This window comes from Pongo abelii, chromosome 10 (genome assembly GCF_028885655.2).
Source record: "Pongo abelii isolate AG06213 chromosome 10, NHGRI_mPonAbe1-v2.0_pri, whole genome shotgun sequence".
In the NCBI taxonomy this organism is placed as follows: Eukaryota; Metazoa; Chordata; class Mammalia; order Primates; family Hominidae; genus Pongo; species Pongo abelii.
In genome coordinates, this window is record NC_071995.2 from 52,605,837 (window position 1) to 52,623,320 (window position 17,484).

Below are 17,484 nucleotides of genomic sequence, written 5' to 3' on the forward strand. Positions count from 1 at the left end.
GTAGTTATATTTTTAAGTTTTTGAGAAACCTCCATACAGTTTTCCGTAATGGTTGTACCAATTTTCATTCCTACAAACAGTATACAAATGTTCCTTTTCCTCCACATCCTCACCAACGCTGCTGTACTTTGTCTTTTCAATAATAGCCATTCCACTAGGTGGGAGATGATATCACATTGTGGTTTTGATTTGCATTTTTCTGAAATGAATGATGCTGAACACCTTTTCATATCCTTGTTGGCTATGTGTATGTGTTCTTTGGAGAAATGTTTATTCAGGTCCTTTGCCTATTTTTTAATTAGCTTACTATTAGTATTTTTAGTTGTTGATTTTGAATATTAACCCTTTATCAGATATATGATTTACAAGTCCTTAAGTTTCATTTCATTTTGTCGATTGTTTCCTTTGCTGTGCAGAAGCTTTTTGGTTGGATGTAGTCCCATTTATTTTTGCTTTTGTTGCCTGTGCTTTTGGTATCATCCAAAAAATTATCACCATGATCAACATTCAGCAGGCTTTCTCTTATGTTTTCTTCTTGGAGTTTTACAGTTACAGGCCTTAATAATTCTATACAAGTATTAGAGCAATTTTTGTAATTTTTCTTCAAGATTATCTTGACTATATGTGGCTTTGAATTTTAATATAGAAAGTTTCCAAAAACAAATTCCCTACAATTTATGCAATTGCCTTCAATCTATAAATTACTTTGGAGAGAACAACATCTTTATAATATTGAGTTTTCCTGTTCATTTGTATTTTATCCCTCCATTTATTTTGCATAGTTCCTGCAGAGATGCTTTGAACATCTGTATTTATTACTATTTACTTGGTTACATTGCTGTTTCTGTAAATTATATCATTAAAAATTCTAGTTGTTTGCTGCATATATATATATAAATACAATTTAGTTTTGTATATTGACCTTGTAGATAGAAAATGGCTACAGTTAATTTTATTTTTATTTTTAAAATTTATTTACTTTTAATTGACAAAAATTGTTTATGTCTATCATGTACAACATGTTTTGAAATTTATACTGGGGGATTGCTAAATCAAGTTAATTAGCATATGCATTACCTCACATACTTATCATTTTTTTGTAATGAGAACCCTTAAGATATACTCTCAGCAATTTTCAAGGATAATATTTGTCTTTCTGTGCCTGTTTATTTCACTAAGCATAATGTCCTCCAGGTTCATCCATGTTGCCATAAATACACAAATACATACATTGTTATAGTCACCATTTTGTACAGTAGATCCTTGGACTTATTCTTCCTGTCTAACTGAAACTTTGTATCTTTTGACCAACATCTTATAGTTGATTTTAAATTCTTATTGTTTTTCTGTAGATTGTTTTAGACGTTCTATGAATACAGTTGCTTCATCTATAAGTAATTATCTTTTCATAATTTCTTTCTATTCATCTTTTCTTTTTTTCTACTTCCTGCCTGATTGCCCTGTTTGAATCTCTAGCACATTATCAATATACAGTCATGCACCATATAACAGTGCTTTGGTCAGCAACAGATTACATATAGGATGGTGGCCCCATAAGATTATAATACCATGTTTTTACTATATCTTTTCTATGTTTAGATATGTTTAGACACATAAATATTCCCGCTGTGTTACAATAACCTACAGTATTCAGGGTAGAAACATGCTGTACAGGTTTGCAGCCTAGGAGCAATAGGCTATACTATATAGCTTAGGTGTGTACTAGGTTATAATATCTAGGTTTGTGTAAGTACACTCTGAGATGTTTGTACAATGATGAAATCACCTAATCACCTAATGACGTATTTCTCAGGATGTATTCCCATCATTAAATGGTGCAGGACTGTAAATGGTATCCATTGTTGTCCCAGGAGAATGCTTTTGATGCTTCAGTCTTTAGTATGATGTTTGCTGTTAATTAAGACAATCCTTTTCTATTTATATTTTTGTAAGAGCTTTAAAATAATGAATGGGTATTGAATTTTATCAAATGTTTTTCTGCATCAGTTAAGATAATCCTATGATTTTTTAAAATTCTGTTAATTAGATGACTAACTTTGAAAGACAGAATATTGGGGCCCCAAAGATGGTCCACATTTTAATGCCTGAAACCTGCATTTATGTTAGATGGTATGGAAAGGTGTGATTAAGGTCGTAGATGAAGTTAAAGTTGTTAATTAGCTGAACATATAATGAACAAGTTATCCTGGATTATTCAGGTAGGCACAGTGTAATTGCAAGGGTTCTTTAAATGTGGAAGAGGGAGACAGGAAAGTCAGGGTCAGGGTCATACAGAATGAGACAAACTCAAACAATCATTGCTGCCTCTGAGCTTAGAAAGGGCCCACAAGGCAAGTAATGTGAGCAGCCTCCAGAAACTGTAGAAGGAAAGAAAACGGATTCTTCTATAGAGACTTCAGAAAGAATGCAACCCTTGATTTTGGCCTAGTGAGACCCATTTCAGACTTCTGGACTCCAAAACTGTAAGATAATACATTTATGTTTTTTGAAGGCACTAAGTTGGTGGTAATTTGTTATGCAGAAATATGAAGGTAATACACTGACATTCATTGATTTTCAAATATTGATCCAATCTTGCATTCTTGAAATAAATTGAATTAGGTAATGTCTTAACCTTTTTATTTATCACTGGATTTGGTAATTTATTGTTTATAAATTTTGCTTTTATGGTCATGGTAATGAATGTTTTGTAAATTTTCTTTCTTATAATATATTTTTGAGGCTTTGGCATCAAGGATATACTGGTGTCATCAAATTATATTAGAAGTCTTCCATCATTTTTTCAACATTTGGGAAGCATTTTGATAAGATGAATGTTTTTTCCTTTTCAAATTTTAGGTAGAAAGTCTTGATGAAGCTACCTGGGGCCCCAGATTTTTTTTATTGGGGGATAATGTATTATGAATTTAATTTATTTAATAGATCTATGGTAATACAAATTAAGGTTTCTGTTAGACAGATTTTTTTTTGATGCCCTAAGAGGTTGCTGAGGAACAATGCCCTTATGATTCCTAGGGGCTTCATGCTTAACCGGGATGACCCATGACACACATTTATAAAATCCTAAGACAGCTTAAGGATCTGGCTGAAAGGTACTATGTGACACTAAATTTCTGAGATCTTAGCACAACATCTTTATAAATCTCATCTCTCTCTACTTGTGATGTGCACCTAAAAGAGAAACTGATGACACTTTTGACATTTTGTCAGGAAATCTCCTTAACTAGATCTAGCAGTTCATTAGGTATATTTTTATGTCTTACCTTTCTTTAGGCAAGAGTTTTGCCGATTTCTCCCAGCCTTTAATAACATCTTACTCAATTTCCTTTAAGCCCTCAGCAACAAGCTTTAGTCTTGTCAGGTGTTGGACTATTTTCTCCTCATACCTTTTACATCTTCTTTCTTGCAATTTGTCCAAAGCCAAAGCTACATGTTTTACGTTTTTGTTATTACAGCATCCCAATTTTGGTGCCAAATTTTATTTTGATCACTTATTTCTGCAGAAAAAAAACACTGCAAAATATCATGACACTAAACAAAAACTATTTTAATAGACTCACAGACACTGTGGGTGAAGAATCTGGGTAAGGCACTGAAGGAATGTCTTATCTCTTCTTGACTATGTATGCGGCACACTTGGGACTGTTTAAATGGCTGGAGGTAGAAATCATTTGGAGGATCCTTCAGACATATTTCTTGCACTTGGTCTCAGATGAAATTAAGTTTGAGCTCAGCTGGGACTGTCGGCCAGAATGCCTACACATGACCTTTCCTTGCAGCTTGAACTGCCTCAGTATGATGGCCTCAAGGTAGTTAACACAATGGAGATGGTTCATCTTCTTAGTCAGATACTTTCATTGGGTATACTTTGTTACTGAGCAATGAGCTCTCTGCCCAGTGCATATAGCAGTCAATGCTATAGCACCAGCTTTTGAGAAAAGGCGGGGCTTTATAGTGAGTTGACTGGCAAGGAGACAGGAGATAACACTCAAATTTGTCTCCCCGAGCTGTGGTCTTGGGGCAGGTTTTACAGGCAGAGAATAACAATGAGAGAGATAGGAAAATGCAACAAGATGTGATCTGATTGGTTAATGCAAAGAGGTGATGACGGTTTCCTTTCTCTTAAGTCTGTTCTGCAACAAAACAAGGCACCCTTCACTTCATAATTTGGTCCCCATTCTCAAACCAAGTACTTAGATTCTGCTTGTGGTTGACTTTTTTGTTCCAGCTGACTCTGGGGTTACCAGTAGGGTACACTTGGTTCATCTGGGCATGCTCAGGTTATGTGACCTGCAACTTGAGGGCCATTGCACCCAAAAGCAACTCATCATTTGGTTACATTTTATTACTGACAAAGTGAACTGGACTGGACTGGTTCTGCTGTTATAATTTCTGTACTGCTGAATATTTAGTTATTCAGCAGTTATTCAGCATATTAGTGTATGTTTTAGCCAAAATTTTCTTACATACCTACAGTACAGTTTTCAATTTTAGTAAATTTAATATGGGTGCAATGTGTTCTTTCTCCTCTAAAAGTGTTTCTGATGTTATTTTTGATCCAGTGAGTTTCCTTATAAAATTGTTTTTCTCCAGTACACAATCAGGTTCAAGATCATATACTGCATTTAATTGCCTCATCTCTTTCGTTTCCTTTATTCTGCAAAAAAAACTTGTAACTTTTTTTTTATGTTTTAAGACATTGACAAATTCAGGAATACTTTTTTTTGAATAAACAAAATATTCCGCATCTGGGGTTTGTTGGATGATTTCTCACAATTTGATTTAGGTTTTGCTTTCCTGCCCAGGCAAAAACTACCAGAATGATCAAGAAACTTGACTAAGTTTATGAATAAATATTTCACAGTGTGCAAAGTAAACATCCAGCAAGTGTGATGGTCGAAGACTGACAATGCAAATGTTAGGGTAGACGGAGGTTAGCTAGAGGAAGAGTCTCCCTTAAGTGAATCAAGGTCAGTCTGGCACTCTATTTAAATGATAGTGCTCCAAAGTGTCAGGAAGGAGGCTTGCAAGTGTTGTCAATGCCCAGAAGGGTAAAGTGATGATCAAAGACTGACAGGGTGAGTGCAATGGTAGAGAGAGGTAAGGGGAGAAAGAAGGAGGCTCTCTTAAATATTCCAGGGTGAGGCTGACACTGTATTTGAAATGGTATTTCCTCAAGGTGTTAGGGAGAAGATTCACAGACTAATTATTTTCAGATTTTCATATAGGGAATTGTGAAAGCCTGCGAATATTGCACAGTCTACAACATTTATTTAAATAAAATAAAGGCAATGTGTTAGCAAAGCTTGAGATGGGGTAAAAGATGATCTGACTGATGGGTAAACTGAGTATGAGAAAGACATTCAGAGAGACAGAGAGACATTTAGAGAGAGAGTAAGAGCTGCGAATTCAGAAAAAGGAAAAGAATGCAACAAATAATATAGGAGGAAGAAAGAGTGAGATAGTTCTCAGACAGAAGAAGAGTGAAGTGATAATGATACAGGAGTGGGGCAGAGAAGTGCTGGGTAGAGAACAGCAGTGTCTCTGGTGAGGGCTCCACCCTTGGACCTGTGCCCACAGACCTAAATGAGAACAGGCACTCCTGTTTTCACACCCAAAGGTTGCATTTTCCAAGACTGCTCTGGCCCACCACACCCCACATCTTTTGTCCATGTAAACACCAGACCTTAGCGGGCACAGACAAATCAACTGAATGTTGAGAGGAGCAGAGGAACAGACCAACACACACCAGCAGAGACCAGTAGACCGGCAGACCAGTGATGGTGGAACTGCGGCAGAGAAAGAGAGAAGGGATATCTGGATGCCGAGGGGAATTAGGTGGGGGTGGGGCGAGGCAGTCAGAGAAGAGTCTGGCCGCTGGGCGGCCCGACTCCAGGGGAAGACCACCTTCCCACTCCATCCTCCCCTTCGGCTCACCATCCATCTCACTGGGAGCCACCTTCACCACTCAATAAAACCTTGCACTTGTCCTTCGAGCCCATATGTGATCCAGTTTTTCCGGTACACTGGGCGAGAGCTTGGGATACAGAAAATGGTCACACTGGCCCTCTGTGCTTGCCATAGGCAGAGGGTCCATTGAGCTGGTTAACACAAGCCATCTGCAGATGGCAAAGCTGAAAAAGCACACTGTAACACACACCCTCTTGGGCTTCAGGAGTCACAGACACCCACCCCTAGATGCTGCCATGGGGCTAGATCCCAAAAATGCTCCCCAAGGCCTCTGCACCTGCCCATCTGCATGTTCCTCCTAGGGGTTTGACTACTGGGGCAACTGAAGGAGTGAGCCGCATCCCTGTCGCATGACCTGTGAAGGGGATCAGGGAACTCTCCCATTTCAATAATAGTTGAAAATATCATTCTTCTGATTGTTTCACTTCATGGGAGAGTATTCTGTGGTTTGTTCCTGGGTTTCCAGCTTGGGGCAGCCCTTCAACATTAGTGGGAGAAAGATAGGGCAATGATAGGAAATGAGTATATAGCAGTGAGTGGGATGAGCCAAGACTGGGGAAACAATAAGTAGGAGAAAGACTGGAAGTTCTTTTACTTAACTACAAAGAGCCAGTGGTAGAGAGAATTTGTGTTTAGGAAAGATCTTTCCTGGTGGTAAAATAATGAATCAGGACACACAGAGCTCTGGAAAGAACTTCCCTTGATTTTCATCATAGGAAGTGCCTGGGAGGTTTATTAGGGTGACTGAATAATGACTATGCTCACTTGTGTGGTTAACTTGTACTTTCAGCTTTAGGTGTATGCTGTTTTTCCTGTGTAACTGTTTATTTCCAGATTTCTGGGACTATAGGATCTTCCAGGCAATAAAACATTCCTGTACCTAAACACTATTTGAGTTTTATTTAGTTAATTCTGTTTATGGTTTTCTTGCCTGCCTACCCTTTCACAGCCTGAGGTTCTACCTTCCAAGATGTCATCCACATCCGGCTTAGTCCTTTTCATAGACCTATGCTCCCTCCTCAATACTTTATGAAAAGCCATCCATTTTCATCTCATGCTTATCATATCAATTTGTCTTGCTTCTTTCAGCCTGTCTGCCTTCCTTCCTTCTTTCTTTTCCTCTAGTTAACTCTCATGTATCAAGAACTAACCAAGTGCTTGGCACTCTTCTAAGTATTGTGAAATAGTGTTGAGCAACGAACATCTTTTTCTCTCTGTCTCTTAGGGTTTATTTACTGAGAGGGAGGCAGAAAACTGACAAGCAAAGAGCAAAGAAAGCCGGGCACAGTGGTTCACGCCTGTAATCCCAGCACTTTGGGAGGATGAGGCAGGTGGATCGTCTGAGGTCAGGAGTTCAAGACCAGCCTGACCAACGTGGTGAAACTCCGTCTCTACTAAAGATACAAAATTAGCCGGTCATGGTGGTGCATGCCTGTAATCCCAGATACTTGGGAGGCTAAGGCAGGAGAATTGCTTGAACCCAGGAAGCAGAGGTTGCAGTGAGCCAAAATCACGCCATTGCACTCCAGCATGGGCATCAGGAGTGAAACTCCATCTCAACAAAACAACAAAACAAAACAAAACAAAACAAAACACAAAAAGCAAAGAAAGAAAGAGACAAGCAAATATCAGGCAAAATTATGTAATGACAATTTTGGGGATTACTTTAGTTTGGAAGCCATTGAAGGTTGCCTGAAGATGTATTTAATTTGAGATTGAATGGCAATAAAGTACGACAGAAGTTACAGGTCAAGCATTGAAGAAACATGCTGTGTCTATAGATCATGCTTGGGGCACACATTCAGATTTCTAATGCTAGACAGTCACTGCACAGCCCTGTGTATGCCCCAGCTTCCTTGGCATGATCACAGGATGAGATCTTACCTTTGGTCCTAACAGCAAATCCTATTTCATTTCCCATCATCCTAGGACTTCTCTTCATCTCAATTCTTTTTTTTTTTTTTTTAATAAATGCAGTATCTGAACCCATTGTCAGTCTGTGTCTAGTTAATTCTTGTTTTGTTGAAACTCAGCCGTGTGTCCTTGATGATCCCAGGCCATGGCTGCTGCAGGTTCTTCCAATTTCTCTGTGGTATATGGTGACAAGTGAGGAGTCTGGTTTTGGACCAAGTTCCTGATGCTCCCTGAAGACCTCTCTTCAGGTTGGGGCTTCTGTGCTGCTTTCTCTAAAAGCCTGTCTCCCTTTGTGATATACTCTAAATTAGAGTGTGCAGTAATGATTAGGGGCAGGTTTGTGATCCTTGAGTAAATCTGGGGATTAATAATAGATATGATTTTTGTGTGGAGGAATATTAAGTTATCACAGTTATAAGATGACCCAGTTGTGTGTTTTTCAAATGGTTTAATGTAGAAATTATAATGAAAACGGTAGTTCCACTTAATTTAAAAGCTCTAATCGTATATTGTGAATAAAATTAAAATGTGTTAGATTGGAAAACTTTTTGATTTTTATAAAAGATAATAAGTTAATATTTCTTATATACTCAGAATCCTTAAAGGGATAAACACAGGAAATGCAATAGATAAAAAGATTAGAATATGTAAATCATGGAAGAGGAAATTCAAGTTGTCAGTAAGCCCAAACTTACTGCATTCAGGGAAATGCAAGTTAACATAACAAATATTGCTTCTGGCATAACAGTCCAGCAAAATTCAACTGAGATAACCTTTACTACTTGCAGAAATGGTCATAAAAATATGCTCTGATATTTGTTCTTGTTATTTTAATTTTTAGAACTCTTTGAGAAAGCTGTTGGTAATACATATATTTTTTTTTTCACTGTGAAATCTGACAACCTTTATTAGTGCTCATACTTCTTCAGTTTTATTGAATAGTTAATGCTGTTGGACACCTCTCTTCCTTTCTTGAGCCATTCTCTTGTTTTGGCTTCTGTGCCCATATATTCTACTGGTTCCTCTATTTTTTCCAACCGCTCCTTTTCTAGATCTTGCATGGTTGTTCTCTCTCCACCTGCCCCTAAGTGTAAAATTTCCTAAAGGTAAATCCTTGGCCCTCTGTCTTGCTTTCATTTTTTAATTTTTTTATTTTTATTTATTTGTTATTATTATACTTTAGGTTTTAGGGTACATGTGTGCAATGTGCAGGTTAGTTACATATGTATACATGTGCCATGCTGGTGCGCTGCACCCACTAACTCGTCATCTAGCATTAGGTATATCCCCCAATGCTATCCCTCCCCTCTCCCCCCACCCCACAACAGTCCCCAGAGTGTGATGTTCCCCTCCCTGTGTCCATGTGTTCTCATTGTTCAATTCCCATCTCTGAGAGAACATGCGGTGTTTGGTTTTTTGTTCTTGTGATAGTTTACTGAGAATGATGATTTCCAGTTTCATCCATGTCCCTACAAAGGACATGAACTCATCATTTTTTATGGCTGCATAGTATTCCATGGTGTATATGTGCCACATTTTCTTAATCCAGTCTATCATTGTTGGACATTTGCATTGGTTCCAAGTCTTTGCTATTGTGAATAATGCCACAATAAACATACATGTGCATGTGTCTTTATAGCAGCATGATTTATAGTCCTTTGGGTATATACCCAGTAATGCGATGGCTGGGTCAAATGGTATTTCTAGTTCTAGGTCCCTGAGGAATAGCCACACTGACTTCCACAATGGTTGAACTAGTTTACAGTCCCAGCAACAGTGTAAAAGTGTTCCTATTTCTCCACATCCTCTCCAGCACCTGTTGTTTCCTGACTTTTTAATGATTGCCATTCTAACTGGTGTGAGATGGTATCTCATTGTGGTTTTGATTTGCATTTCTCTGATGGCCAGAGATGGTGAGCATTTTTTCATGTGTTTTTTGGCTGCATAAACGTCTTCTTTTGAGAAGTGTCTGTTCATGTCCTTCACCCACTTTTTGATGGGGTTGTTTGTTTTTTTCTTGTAAATTTGTTGGAGTTCATTGTAGATTCTGGATATTAGCCCTTTGTCAGATGAGTAGGTTGCGAAAATTTTCTCCCATTTTGTAGGTTGCCTGTTCACTCTGATGGTAGTTTCTTTTGCTGTGCAGAAGCTGTTTAGTTTAATGAGATCCCATTTGTCAATTTTGGCTTTTGTTGCCACTGCTTTTGGTGTTTTAGACATGAAGTCCTTGCCCATGCCTATGTCCTGAATGGTAATGCCTAGGTTTTCTTCTAGGGTTTTTATGGTTTTAGGTCTAACATTAAGTCTTTAATCCATCTTGAATTGATTTTTGTATAAGGTGTAAAGAAGGGATCCAGTTTCAGCTTTCTACATATGGCTAGCCAGTTTTCCCAGCACCATTTATTAAATAGGGAATCCTTTCCCCATTTCTTGTTTTTCTCAGGTTTGTCAAAGATCAGATAGTTGTAGATATGCAGTGTTATTTCTGAGGGCTCTGTTCTGTTCCATTGATCTATATCTCTGTTTTGGTACCAGTACCATGCTGTTTTGGTTACTGTAACCTTGTAGTATAGTTTGAAGTCAGGTAGTGTGATGCCTCCAGCTTTCTTCTTTTGGCTTAGGATTGACTTGGCTATGAGGGCTCTTTTTTGGTTCCATATGAACTTTAAAGTAGTTTTTTCCAATTCTGTGAAGAAAGTCATTGGTAGCTTGATGGGGATGGCATTGAATCTGTAAATTACCTTGGGCAGTATGGCCATTTTCATGATATTGATTGTTCCTACCCATGAGCATGGAATGTTCTTCCATTTGTTTGTATCCTCTTTTATTTCCTTGTGCAGTGGTTTGTAGTGCTCCTTGAAGAGGTCCTTCACATCCCCTGTAAGTTGGATTCCTAGGTATTTTATTCTCTTTGAAGCAATTGTGAATGGGAGTTCACTCATGATTTGGCTCTCTGTTTGTCTGTTGTTGGTGTATAAGAATGCTTGTGATTTTTGTACATTGATTTTGTATCCTGAGACTTTGTTGAAGTTGCTTATTAGCTTAAGGAGATTTTGGGCTGAGACAATGGGGTTTTCTAGATATAAAATCATGTCATCTGCAAACAGGGACAATTTGACTTCCTCTTTTCCTAATTGAATACCCTTTATTTCCTTCTCCTGCCTGATTGCCCTGGCCAGAACTTCCAACACTATGTTGAATAGGAGTGGTGAGAGAGGGCATCCCTGTCTTGTGCCAGTTTTCAAAGGGAATGCTTCCAGTTTTTGCCCATTCAGTATGATATTGGCTGTGGGTTTGTCATAGATAACTCTTATTATTTTGAGATACGTCCAATCAATACCTAATTTATTGAGAGTTTTTAGCATGAAGAGTTGTTGAATTTTGTCAAAGGCCTTTTCTGCATCTATTGAGATAATCATGTGGTTTTTGTCTTTGATTCTGCTTATATGCTGGATTACATTTATTGATTTGTGTATATTGAACGAGTCTTCCATCCCAGGGATGAAGCCCACTTGATCATGGTGGATAAGCTTCTGATGTGCTGCTGGATTTGGTTTGCCAGTATTTTATTGAGGATTTTTCCATTGATGTTCATCAAGGATATTGGTCTAAAATTCTCTTTTTTTGTTGTGTCTCTGCATGGCTTTGGTATCAGGATGATGCTGGCCTCATAAAATGAGTTAGGGAGGATTCCCTCTTTTTCTATTGATTGGAATAGTTTCAGAAGGAATGGTACCAGTTCCTCCTTGTACCTCTGGTAGAATTCAGCTGTGAATCCATCTGGTCCTGGACTCTTTTTGGTTGGTAAGCTATTGATTACTGCCACAATTTCAGCTCCTGTTATTGGTCTGTTCAGAGATTCAACTTCTTCCTAGTTTAGTCTTGGGAGAGTGTATGTGTCGAGGAATTTATCCATTTCTTCTAGATTTTCTAGTTTATTGGCGTAGAGGTGTTTGTAGTATTCTCTGATGGTAGTTTGTATTTCTGTGGGATCAGTGGTGATATCCCCTTTATCATTTTTTATTGCATCTATTTGATTCTTCTCTCTTTTCTTTTTTATTAGTCTTGCTAGTGGTCTATGAATTTTGTTGATCATTTCAAAAAACCATCTCCTGCATTCATTAATTTTTTGAAGGGTTTTTTGTGTCTCTATTTCCTTCAGTTCTGCTCTGATTTTAGTTATTTCTTGCCTTCTGCTAGCTTTTGAATGTGTTTGCTGTTGCTTTTCTAGTTCTTTTAATTGTGATGTTAGGGTGTCAATTTCAGATCTTTCCTGCTTTCTCTTGTGGGCATTTAGTGCTATAATGCATCCCAGAGATTCTGGTATGTTGTGTCTTTGATCTCATTGGTTTCAAAGAACATCTTTATTTCTGCCTTCATTTCATTATGTACCCAGTAGTCATTCAGGAGCAGGTTGTTCAGTTTCCATGTAGTTGAGTGGTTTTGAGTGAGATTCTTAATCCTGAGTTCTAGCTTGATTGCACTGTGATCTGAGAGATAGTTTGTTATAATTTCTGTTCTTTTACATTTGCTGAGGAGAGCTTTACTTCCAACTGTGTGGTCAATTTTGGAATAGGTGTGGTGTGGTGCTGAAAAGAATGTATATTCTGTTGATTTGAGGTGGAGAGTTCTGTAGATGTCTATTAGGTCTGCTTGATGCAGAGCTGAGTTCAGTTCCTGGACATCCTTGTTGACTTTCTGTCTCATTGATCTGTCTAATGTTGACAGTGGGGTGTTAAAGTCTCCCATTATTAATATGTGGGAGTCTAAGTCTCTTTGTAGGTCACTCAGGACTTGCTTTATGAATCTGGGTGCTCCTGTATTGGGTGCATATATATTTAGGATAGTTAGCTCTTCTTGTTGAATTGACCCCTTTACCATTAGGTAATGGCCTTCTTTGTCTCTTTTGATCTTTGTTGGTTTAAAGTCTGTTTTATCAGAGACTAGGATTGCAACCCCTGCCTTTTTTTGTTTTCCATTTGCTTGGTAGATCTTCCTCCATCCTTTTATTTTGAGCCTTTGTGTGTCTCTGCACGTGAGATGGGTTTCCTGAATACAACACACTGATGGGTCTTAACTCTTTATCCAATTTGCAAGTCTGTGTCTTTTAATTGGAGCATTTAGTCCATTTACATTTAAAGTTAAAATTGTTATGTGTGAATTTGATCCCGTCATTATGATGTTAGCTGGTTATTTTGCTCGTTAGTTGATGCAGTCTCTTCCTAGTATCGATGGTCTTTACATTTTGGCATGATTTTGCAGTGGCTGGTACCGGTTGTTCCTTTCCATGTTTAGCGCTTCCTTCAGGTGCTCTTTTAGGGCAGTCCTGGTGGTGACAAAATCTCTCAGCATTTGCTTGTCTGTAAAGTATTTTATTTCTCCTTCACTTATGAAGCTTAGTTTGGCTGGATTTGAAATTCTGGGTTGAAAAATCTTTTCTTTAAGAATGTTGAATATCGGCCCCCACTCTCTTCTGGCTTGTAGAGTTTCTGCCGAGAGATCCGCTGTTAATATGATGGGCTTCCCTTTGAGGGTAACCCGAGCTTTCTCTCTGGCTGCCCTTAACATTTTTTCCTTCATTTCAACTTTGGTGAATCTGACAATTATGTGTCTTGGAGTTGCTCTTCTCGAGGAGTATCTTTGTGGCGTTCTCTGTATTTCCTGAATTTGAATGTTGGCCTGCCTTGCTAGATTGGGGAAGTTCTCCTGGATAATATCCTGCAGAGTGTTTTCCAACTTGGTTCCATTCTCCCCGTCACTTTCATGTACACCAATCAGAAGTAGATTTGGTCTTTTCACATAGTCCCATATTTCTTGGAGGCTTTGCTCATTTCTTTTTATTCTTTTTTCTCTAAAGCTCCCTTCTCACTTCATTTCATTCATTTCATCTTCCATCACTGATACCCTTTCTTCCATTTGATCATATGAGCTCCTGAGGCTTCTGCATTCTTCACGTAGTTCTCGAGCCTTGGTTTTCAGCTCCATCAGCTCCCTTAAGCACTTCTCTGTATTGGTTATTCTAGTTATACATTCTTACTAAATTTTTTTCAAAGTTTTCAACTTCTTTGCCTTTGATTTGAATATCTTCCCATAGCTCAGAGTAATTTGATCGTCTGAAGCCTTCTTCCCTCAGCTCATCAAAGTCATTCTCCAACCAGCTTTGTTCTGTTGCTGGTGAGGAACTGCGTCCCTTTGGAGGAGGAGAGGTGCTCTGCTTTTTAGAGTTTCCAGTTTTTCTGCTGTGTTTTTTCCCCATCTTTGTGGTTTTATCTACTTTTGGTCTTTGATGATGGTGATGTACAGATGGGTTTTTGGTGTGGATGTCCTTTCTGTTTGTTAGTTTTCCTTCTAACAGACAGGACCCTCAGCTGCAGGTCTGTTGGAGTACCCGGCCGTGTGAGGTGACAGTCTGCCCCTGCTGTGGGGTGCCTCCCAGTTAGGTTGCTCGGGGGTCGGGGGTCAGGGACCCACTTGAGGAGGCAGTCTGCCCGTTCTCAGATCTCCAGCTGCATGCTGGGAGAACCACTGCTCTCTTCAAAGCTCAGATGGAAATGCAGAAATCACCTGTCTTCTGCATCTCTCACACTGGGAGCTGTAGACCGGAGCTGTTCCTATTCGGCCATCTTCTGTCTTGCTCGGTAATACATATTAAATTAAGTGTATACATAAATTGTGGGTCAAAAACCTCTGAACATTTATCACATAGAGACTTTGTACATAAGGGTACATTAAAAAGTATATCAATGGCTTCATGATTTGATAATAGCAAAAGAATACAAATGACCTGAATTCCTGTAAGCAGGTAATGCTAGAGTAAATTTTGATATAATCAAGCTACTGAAAGGAAAGATACAGATATATAGGGACTAAGTTAGAGTTCTAACAAGTAGTGTTGAGTGCAAAAAGAAGAAAGAATGGTTTATAATTTAAGGCCATTTTGTATAGTATTTTAAAAGAATTTGTGTACAAACACAAATATATGGTCACTTGCATCTACATATATTTGCCTATTATAATAGGAATATGGGGAAATTTATTTAACATTTGCTTTTTGGTATTGATGATAGCAGTGTATGAAATATTAGCCATAAAGGAGTAGGAATAAATAACTACATCTAAGTTCATATATACATAAAATTTTCACAAATATATAATTACCAAGTAAAAATGGCAGTTATCTCATTGTTTTGGCACATCTAGAGACTTTTGCTTTCTTATGTATACTTCTATTTTAATTTTTATAAAAAATGCAAAAATAATCTTGTAATGGGAAACAGCAGTAGTAAAAAGTTTTGGAGCTATGCCATCTATTGAATTTCACTCTTAAAATTACATATCTACTAGTATATAGTGTATACATGTATAGAGAGATAAAGTTTGGTTATACATACAATATATGATTTTATATAGAATATATTGCATAATATTTGACAGATGTTACAAAATGTAGACATTAGAATGATCTCAGTTTAATTTTAATATAACTTGCCCTATATATAATGCTGTTCATTTTAATGAACAAATTTGGTGTTAGATCTGAGTATATTTTATTTACTCACATATGATACTTTATGCTTGAATTTTAGATCCCTCTTAAAGTGATAATATTAAAAACCTACAATTTGAAGCATTATAATATTATCAAAATCCAATAACTTCAGAAAAATAAAGCCTCAAAACTGTTGTAGGCCCCACGGGGCTCACCTACACCCTGAGCCTTCATGTCCTCTGCACACTCAGGCCACTGGTTGCAGATTGTCTGCTTCCCCAGCAACTGCAGACCAGCTTCAGCTTGGGCAAACCAGCACTGTTCTCTGCCACCCAGAGGGCTGCTTCTCCAATGAGTTCTGAATATCAGCTTCAGGGAGGAGGGCTCTTTCCAAGGTTGTCCTTCCTTGGATATTCTCCCTCAACCCTAGGGTTTCATAGAACTTCCTTATACCTACTCATTTTTAAATTATTATTATTATACTTTACGTTTTAGGGTACATGTGCACAACGTGCAGGTTTGTTACATATGTATACATGTGTCATGTTGGTGTGCTGCACCCATTAACTCATCATTTACATTAGGTATATCTCCTAATGCTATCCCCTCCCCCCACCCCACCACAGGCACCGGTGTGTGATGTTCCCCTTCCTGTGTCCATGTGTTCTCACTGTTCAATTCCCACCTATGAGTGAGAACATGCGGTGTTTGGTTTTTTGTCCTTGCGATGTTTTGCTGAGAATGATGGTTTCCAGCTTCATCCATGTCCCTACAAAGGACATGAACTCATCATTTTTTATGGCTACATAGTATTCCATGGTGTATATGTGCCATGTTTTCTTCATCCAGTCTATCATTGTTGGACATTCGGGTTGGTCCCAAGTCTTTGCTATTGTGAATAGTGCCGCAATAATCATACGTGTACATGTGTCTTTTTAGCAGCATGATTTATAATCCTTTGGGTATATACCCAGTAATGGGATGGCTGGGTCAAATGGTATTTCTAGTTCTAGATCCTTGAAGAATCGCCACACTGACTTCCACAATGGTTGAACTAGTTTACAGTCCCAGCAACAGTGTAAAAGTGTTCCTATTTCTCCACATCCTCTCCAGCACCTGTTGTTTCCTGCGTTTTAATGATCACCATTCTAACTGGTGTGAGATGGTATCTCACTGTGGTTTTGATTTGCATTTCTCTGATGGCCAGTGATGATGAGCATTTTTTCATGTGTCTGTTAGCTGCATAAATGTCTTCTTTTGAGAAGTGTCTGTTCATGTCCTTCGCCCACTTGTTGATGGGGTTGTTTGTTTTTTTCTTGTAAATTTGCTTGAGTTCTTTGTAGATTCTGGATATTAGCCCTTTGTCAGATGGATAGATTGCTAAAATTTTCTCCCATTCTGTAGGTTGCCTGTTCACTCTGATGGTAGTTTCTTTTGCTGTGCAGAAGCTCTTTAGTTTAATTAGATCCCATTTGTCAAATTTGGTTTTGTTGCCATTGCTTCTGATGTTTTAGACATGAAGTCCTTGCCCATGCCTATGTCCTGAATGGTATTGCCTAGGTTTTCTTCTAGGGTTTTTATGGTTTTAGGTCTAACATTTAAGTCTTTAATCCATCTTGAATTAATCCCTGGGATGCAAGGCTGGTTAACATACGCAAATCAATACACGTAATCCAGCGTATAAACAGAACCAAAGACAAAAACCACATGATTATCTCAATAGATGCAGAAAAGGCCTTTGACAAAATTCAACAACCCCTCATGCTAAGAACTCTCAATAAATTAGGTATTGATGGACGTATCTCAAAATAATTAGGGCTATCTATGACAAACCCACAGCCAATATCATACTGAATGGGCAAAAACTGGAAGCATTCCCTTTGAAACCTGGCACAAGACAGGGATGCCCTCTCTCACCACTCCTATTTAACATAGTGTTGGAAGTTCTGGCCAGGGCAATCAGGCAGGAGAAGGAAATAAAGGGTATTCAATTAGGAAAAGAGGAAGTCAAATTGTCCCTGTTTGCAGATGACATGATTTTATATCTAGAAAACCCCATTGTCTCAGCCCAAAATCTCCTTAAGCTGATA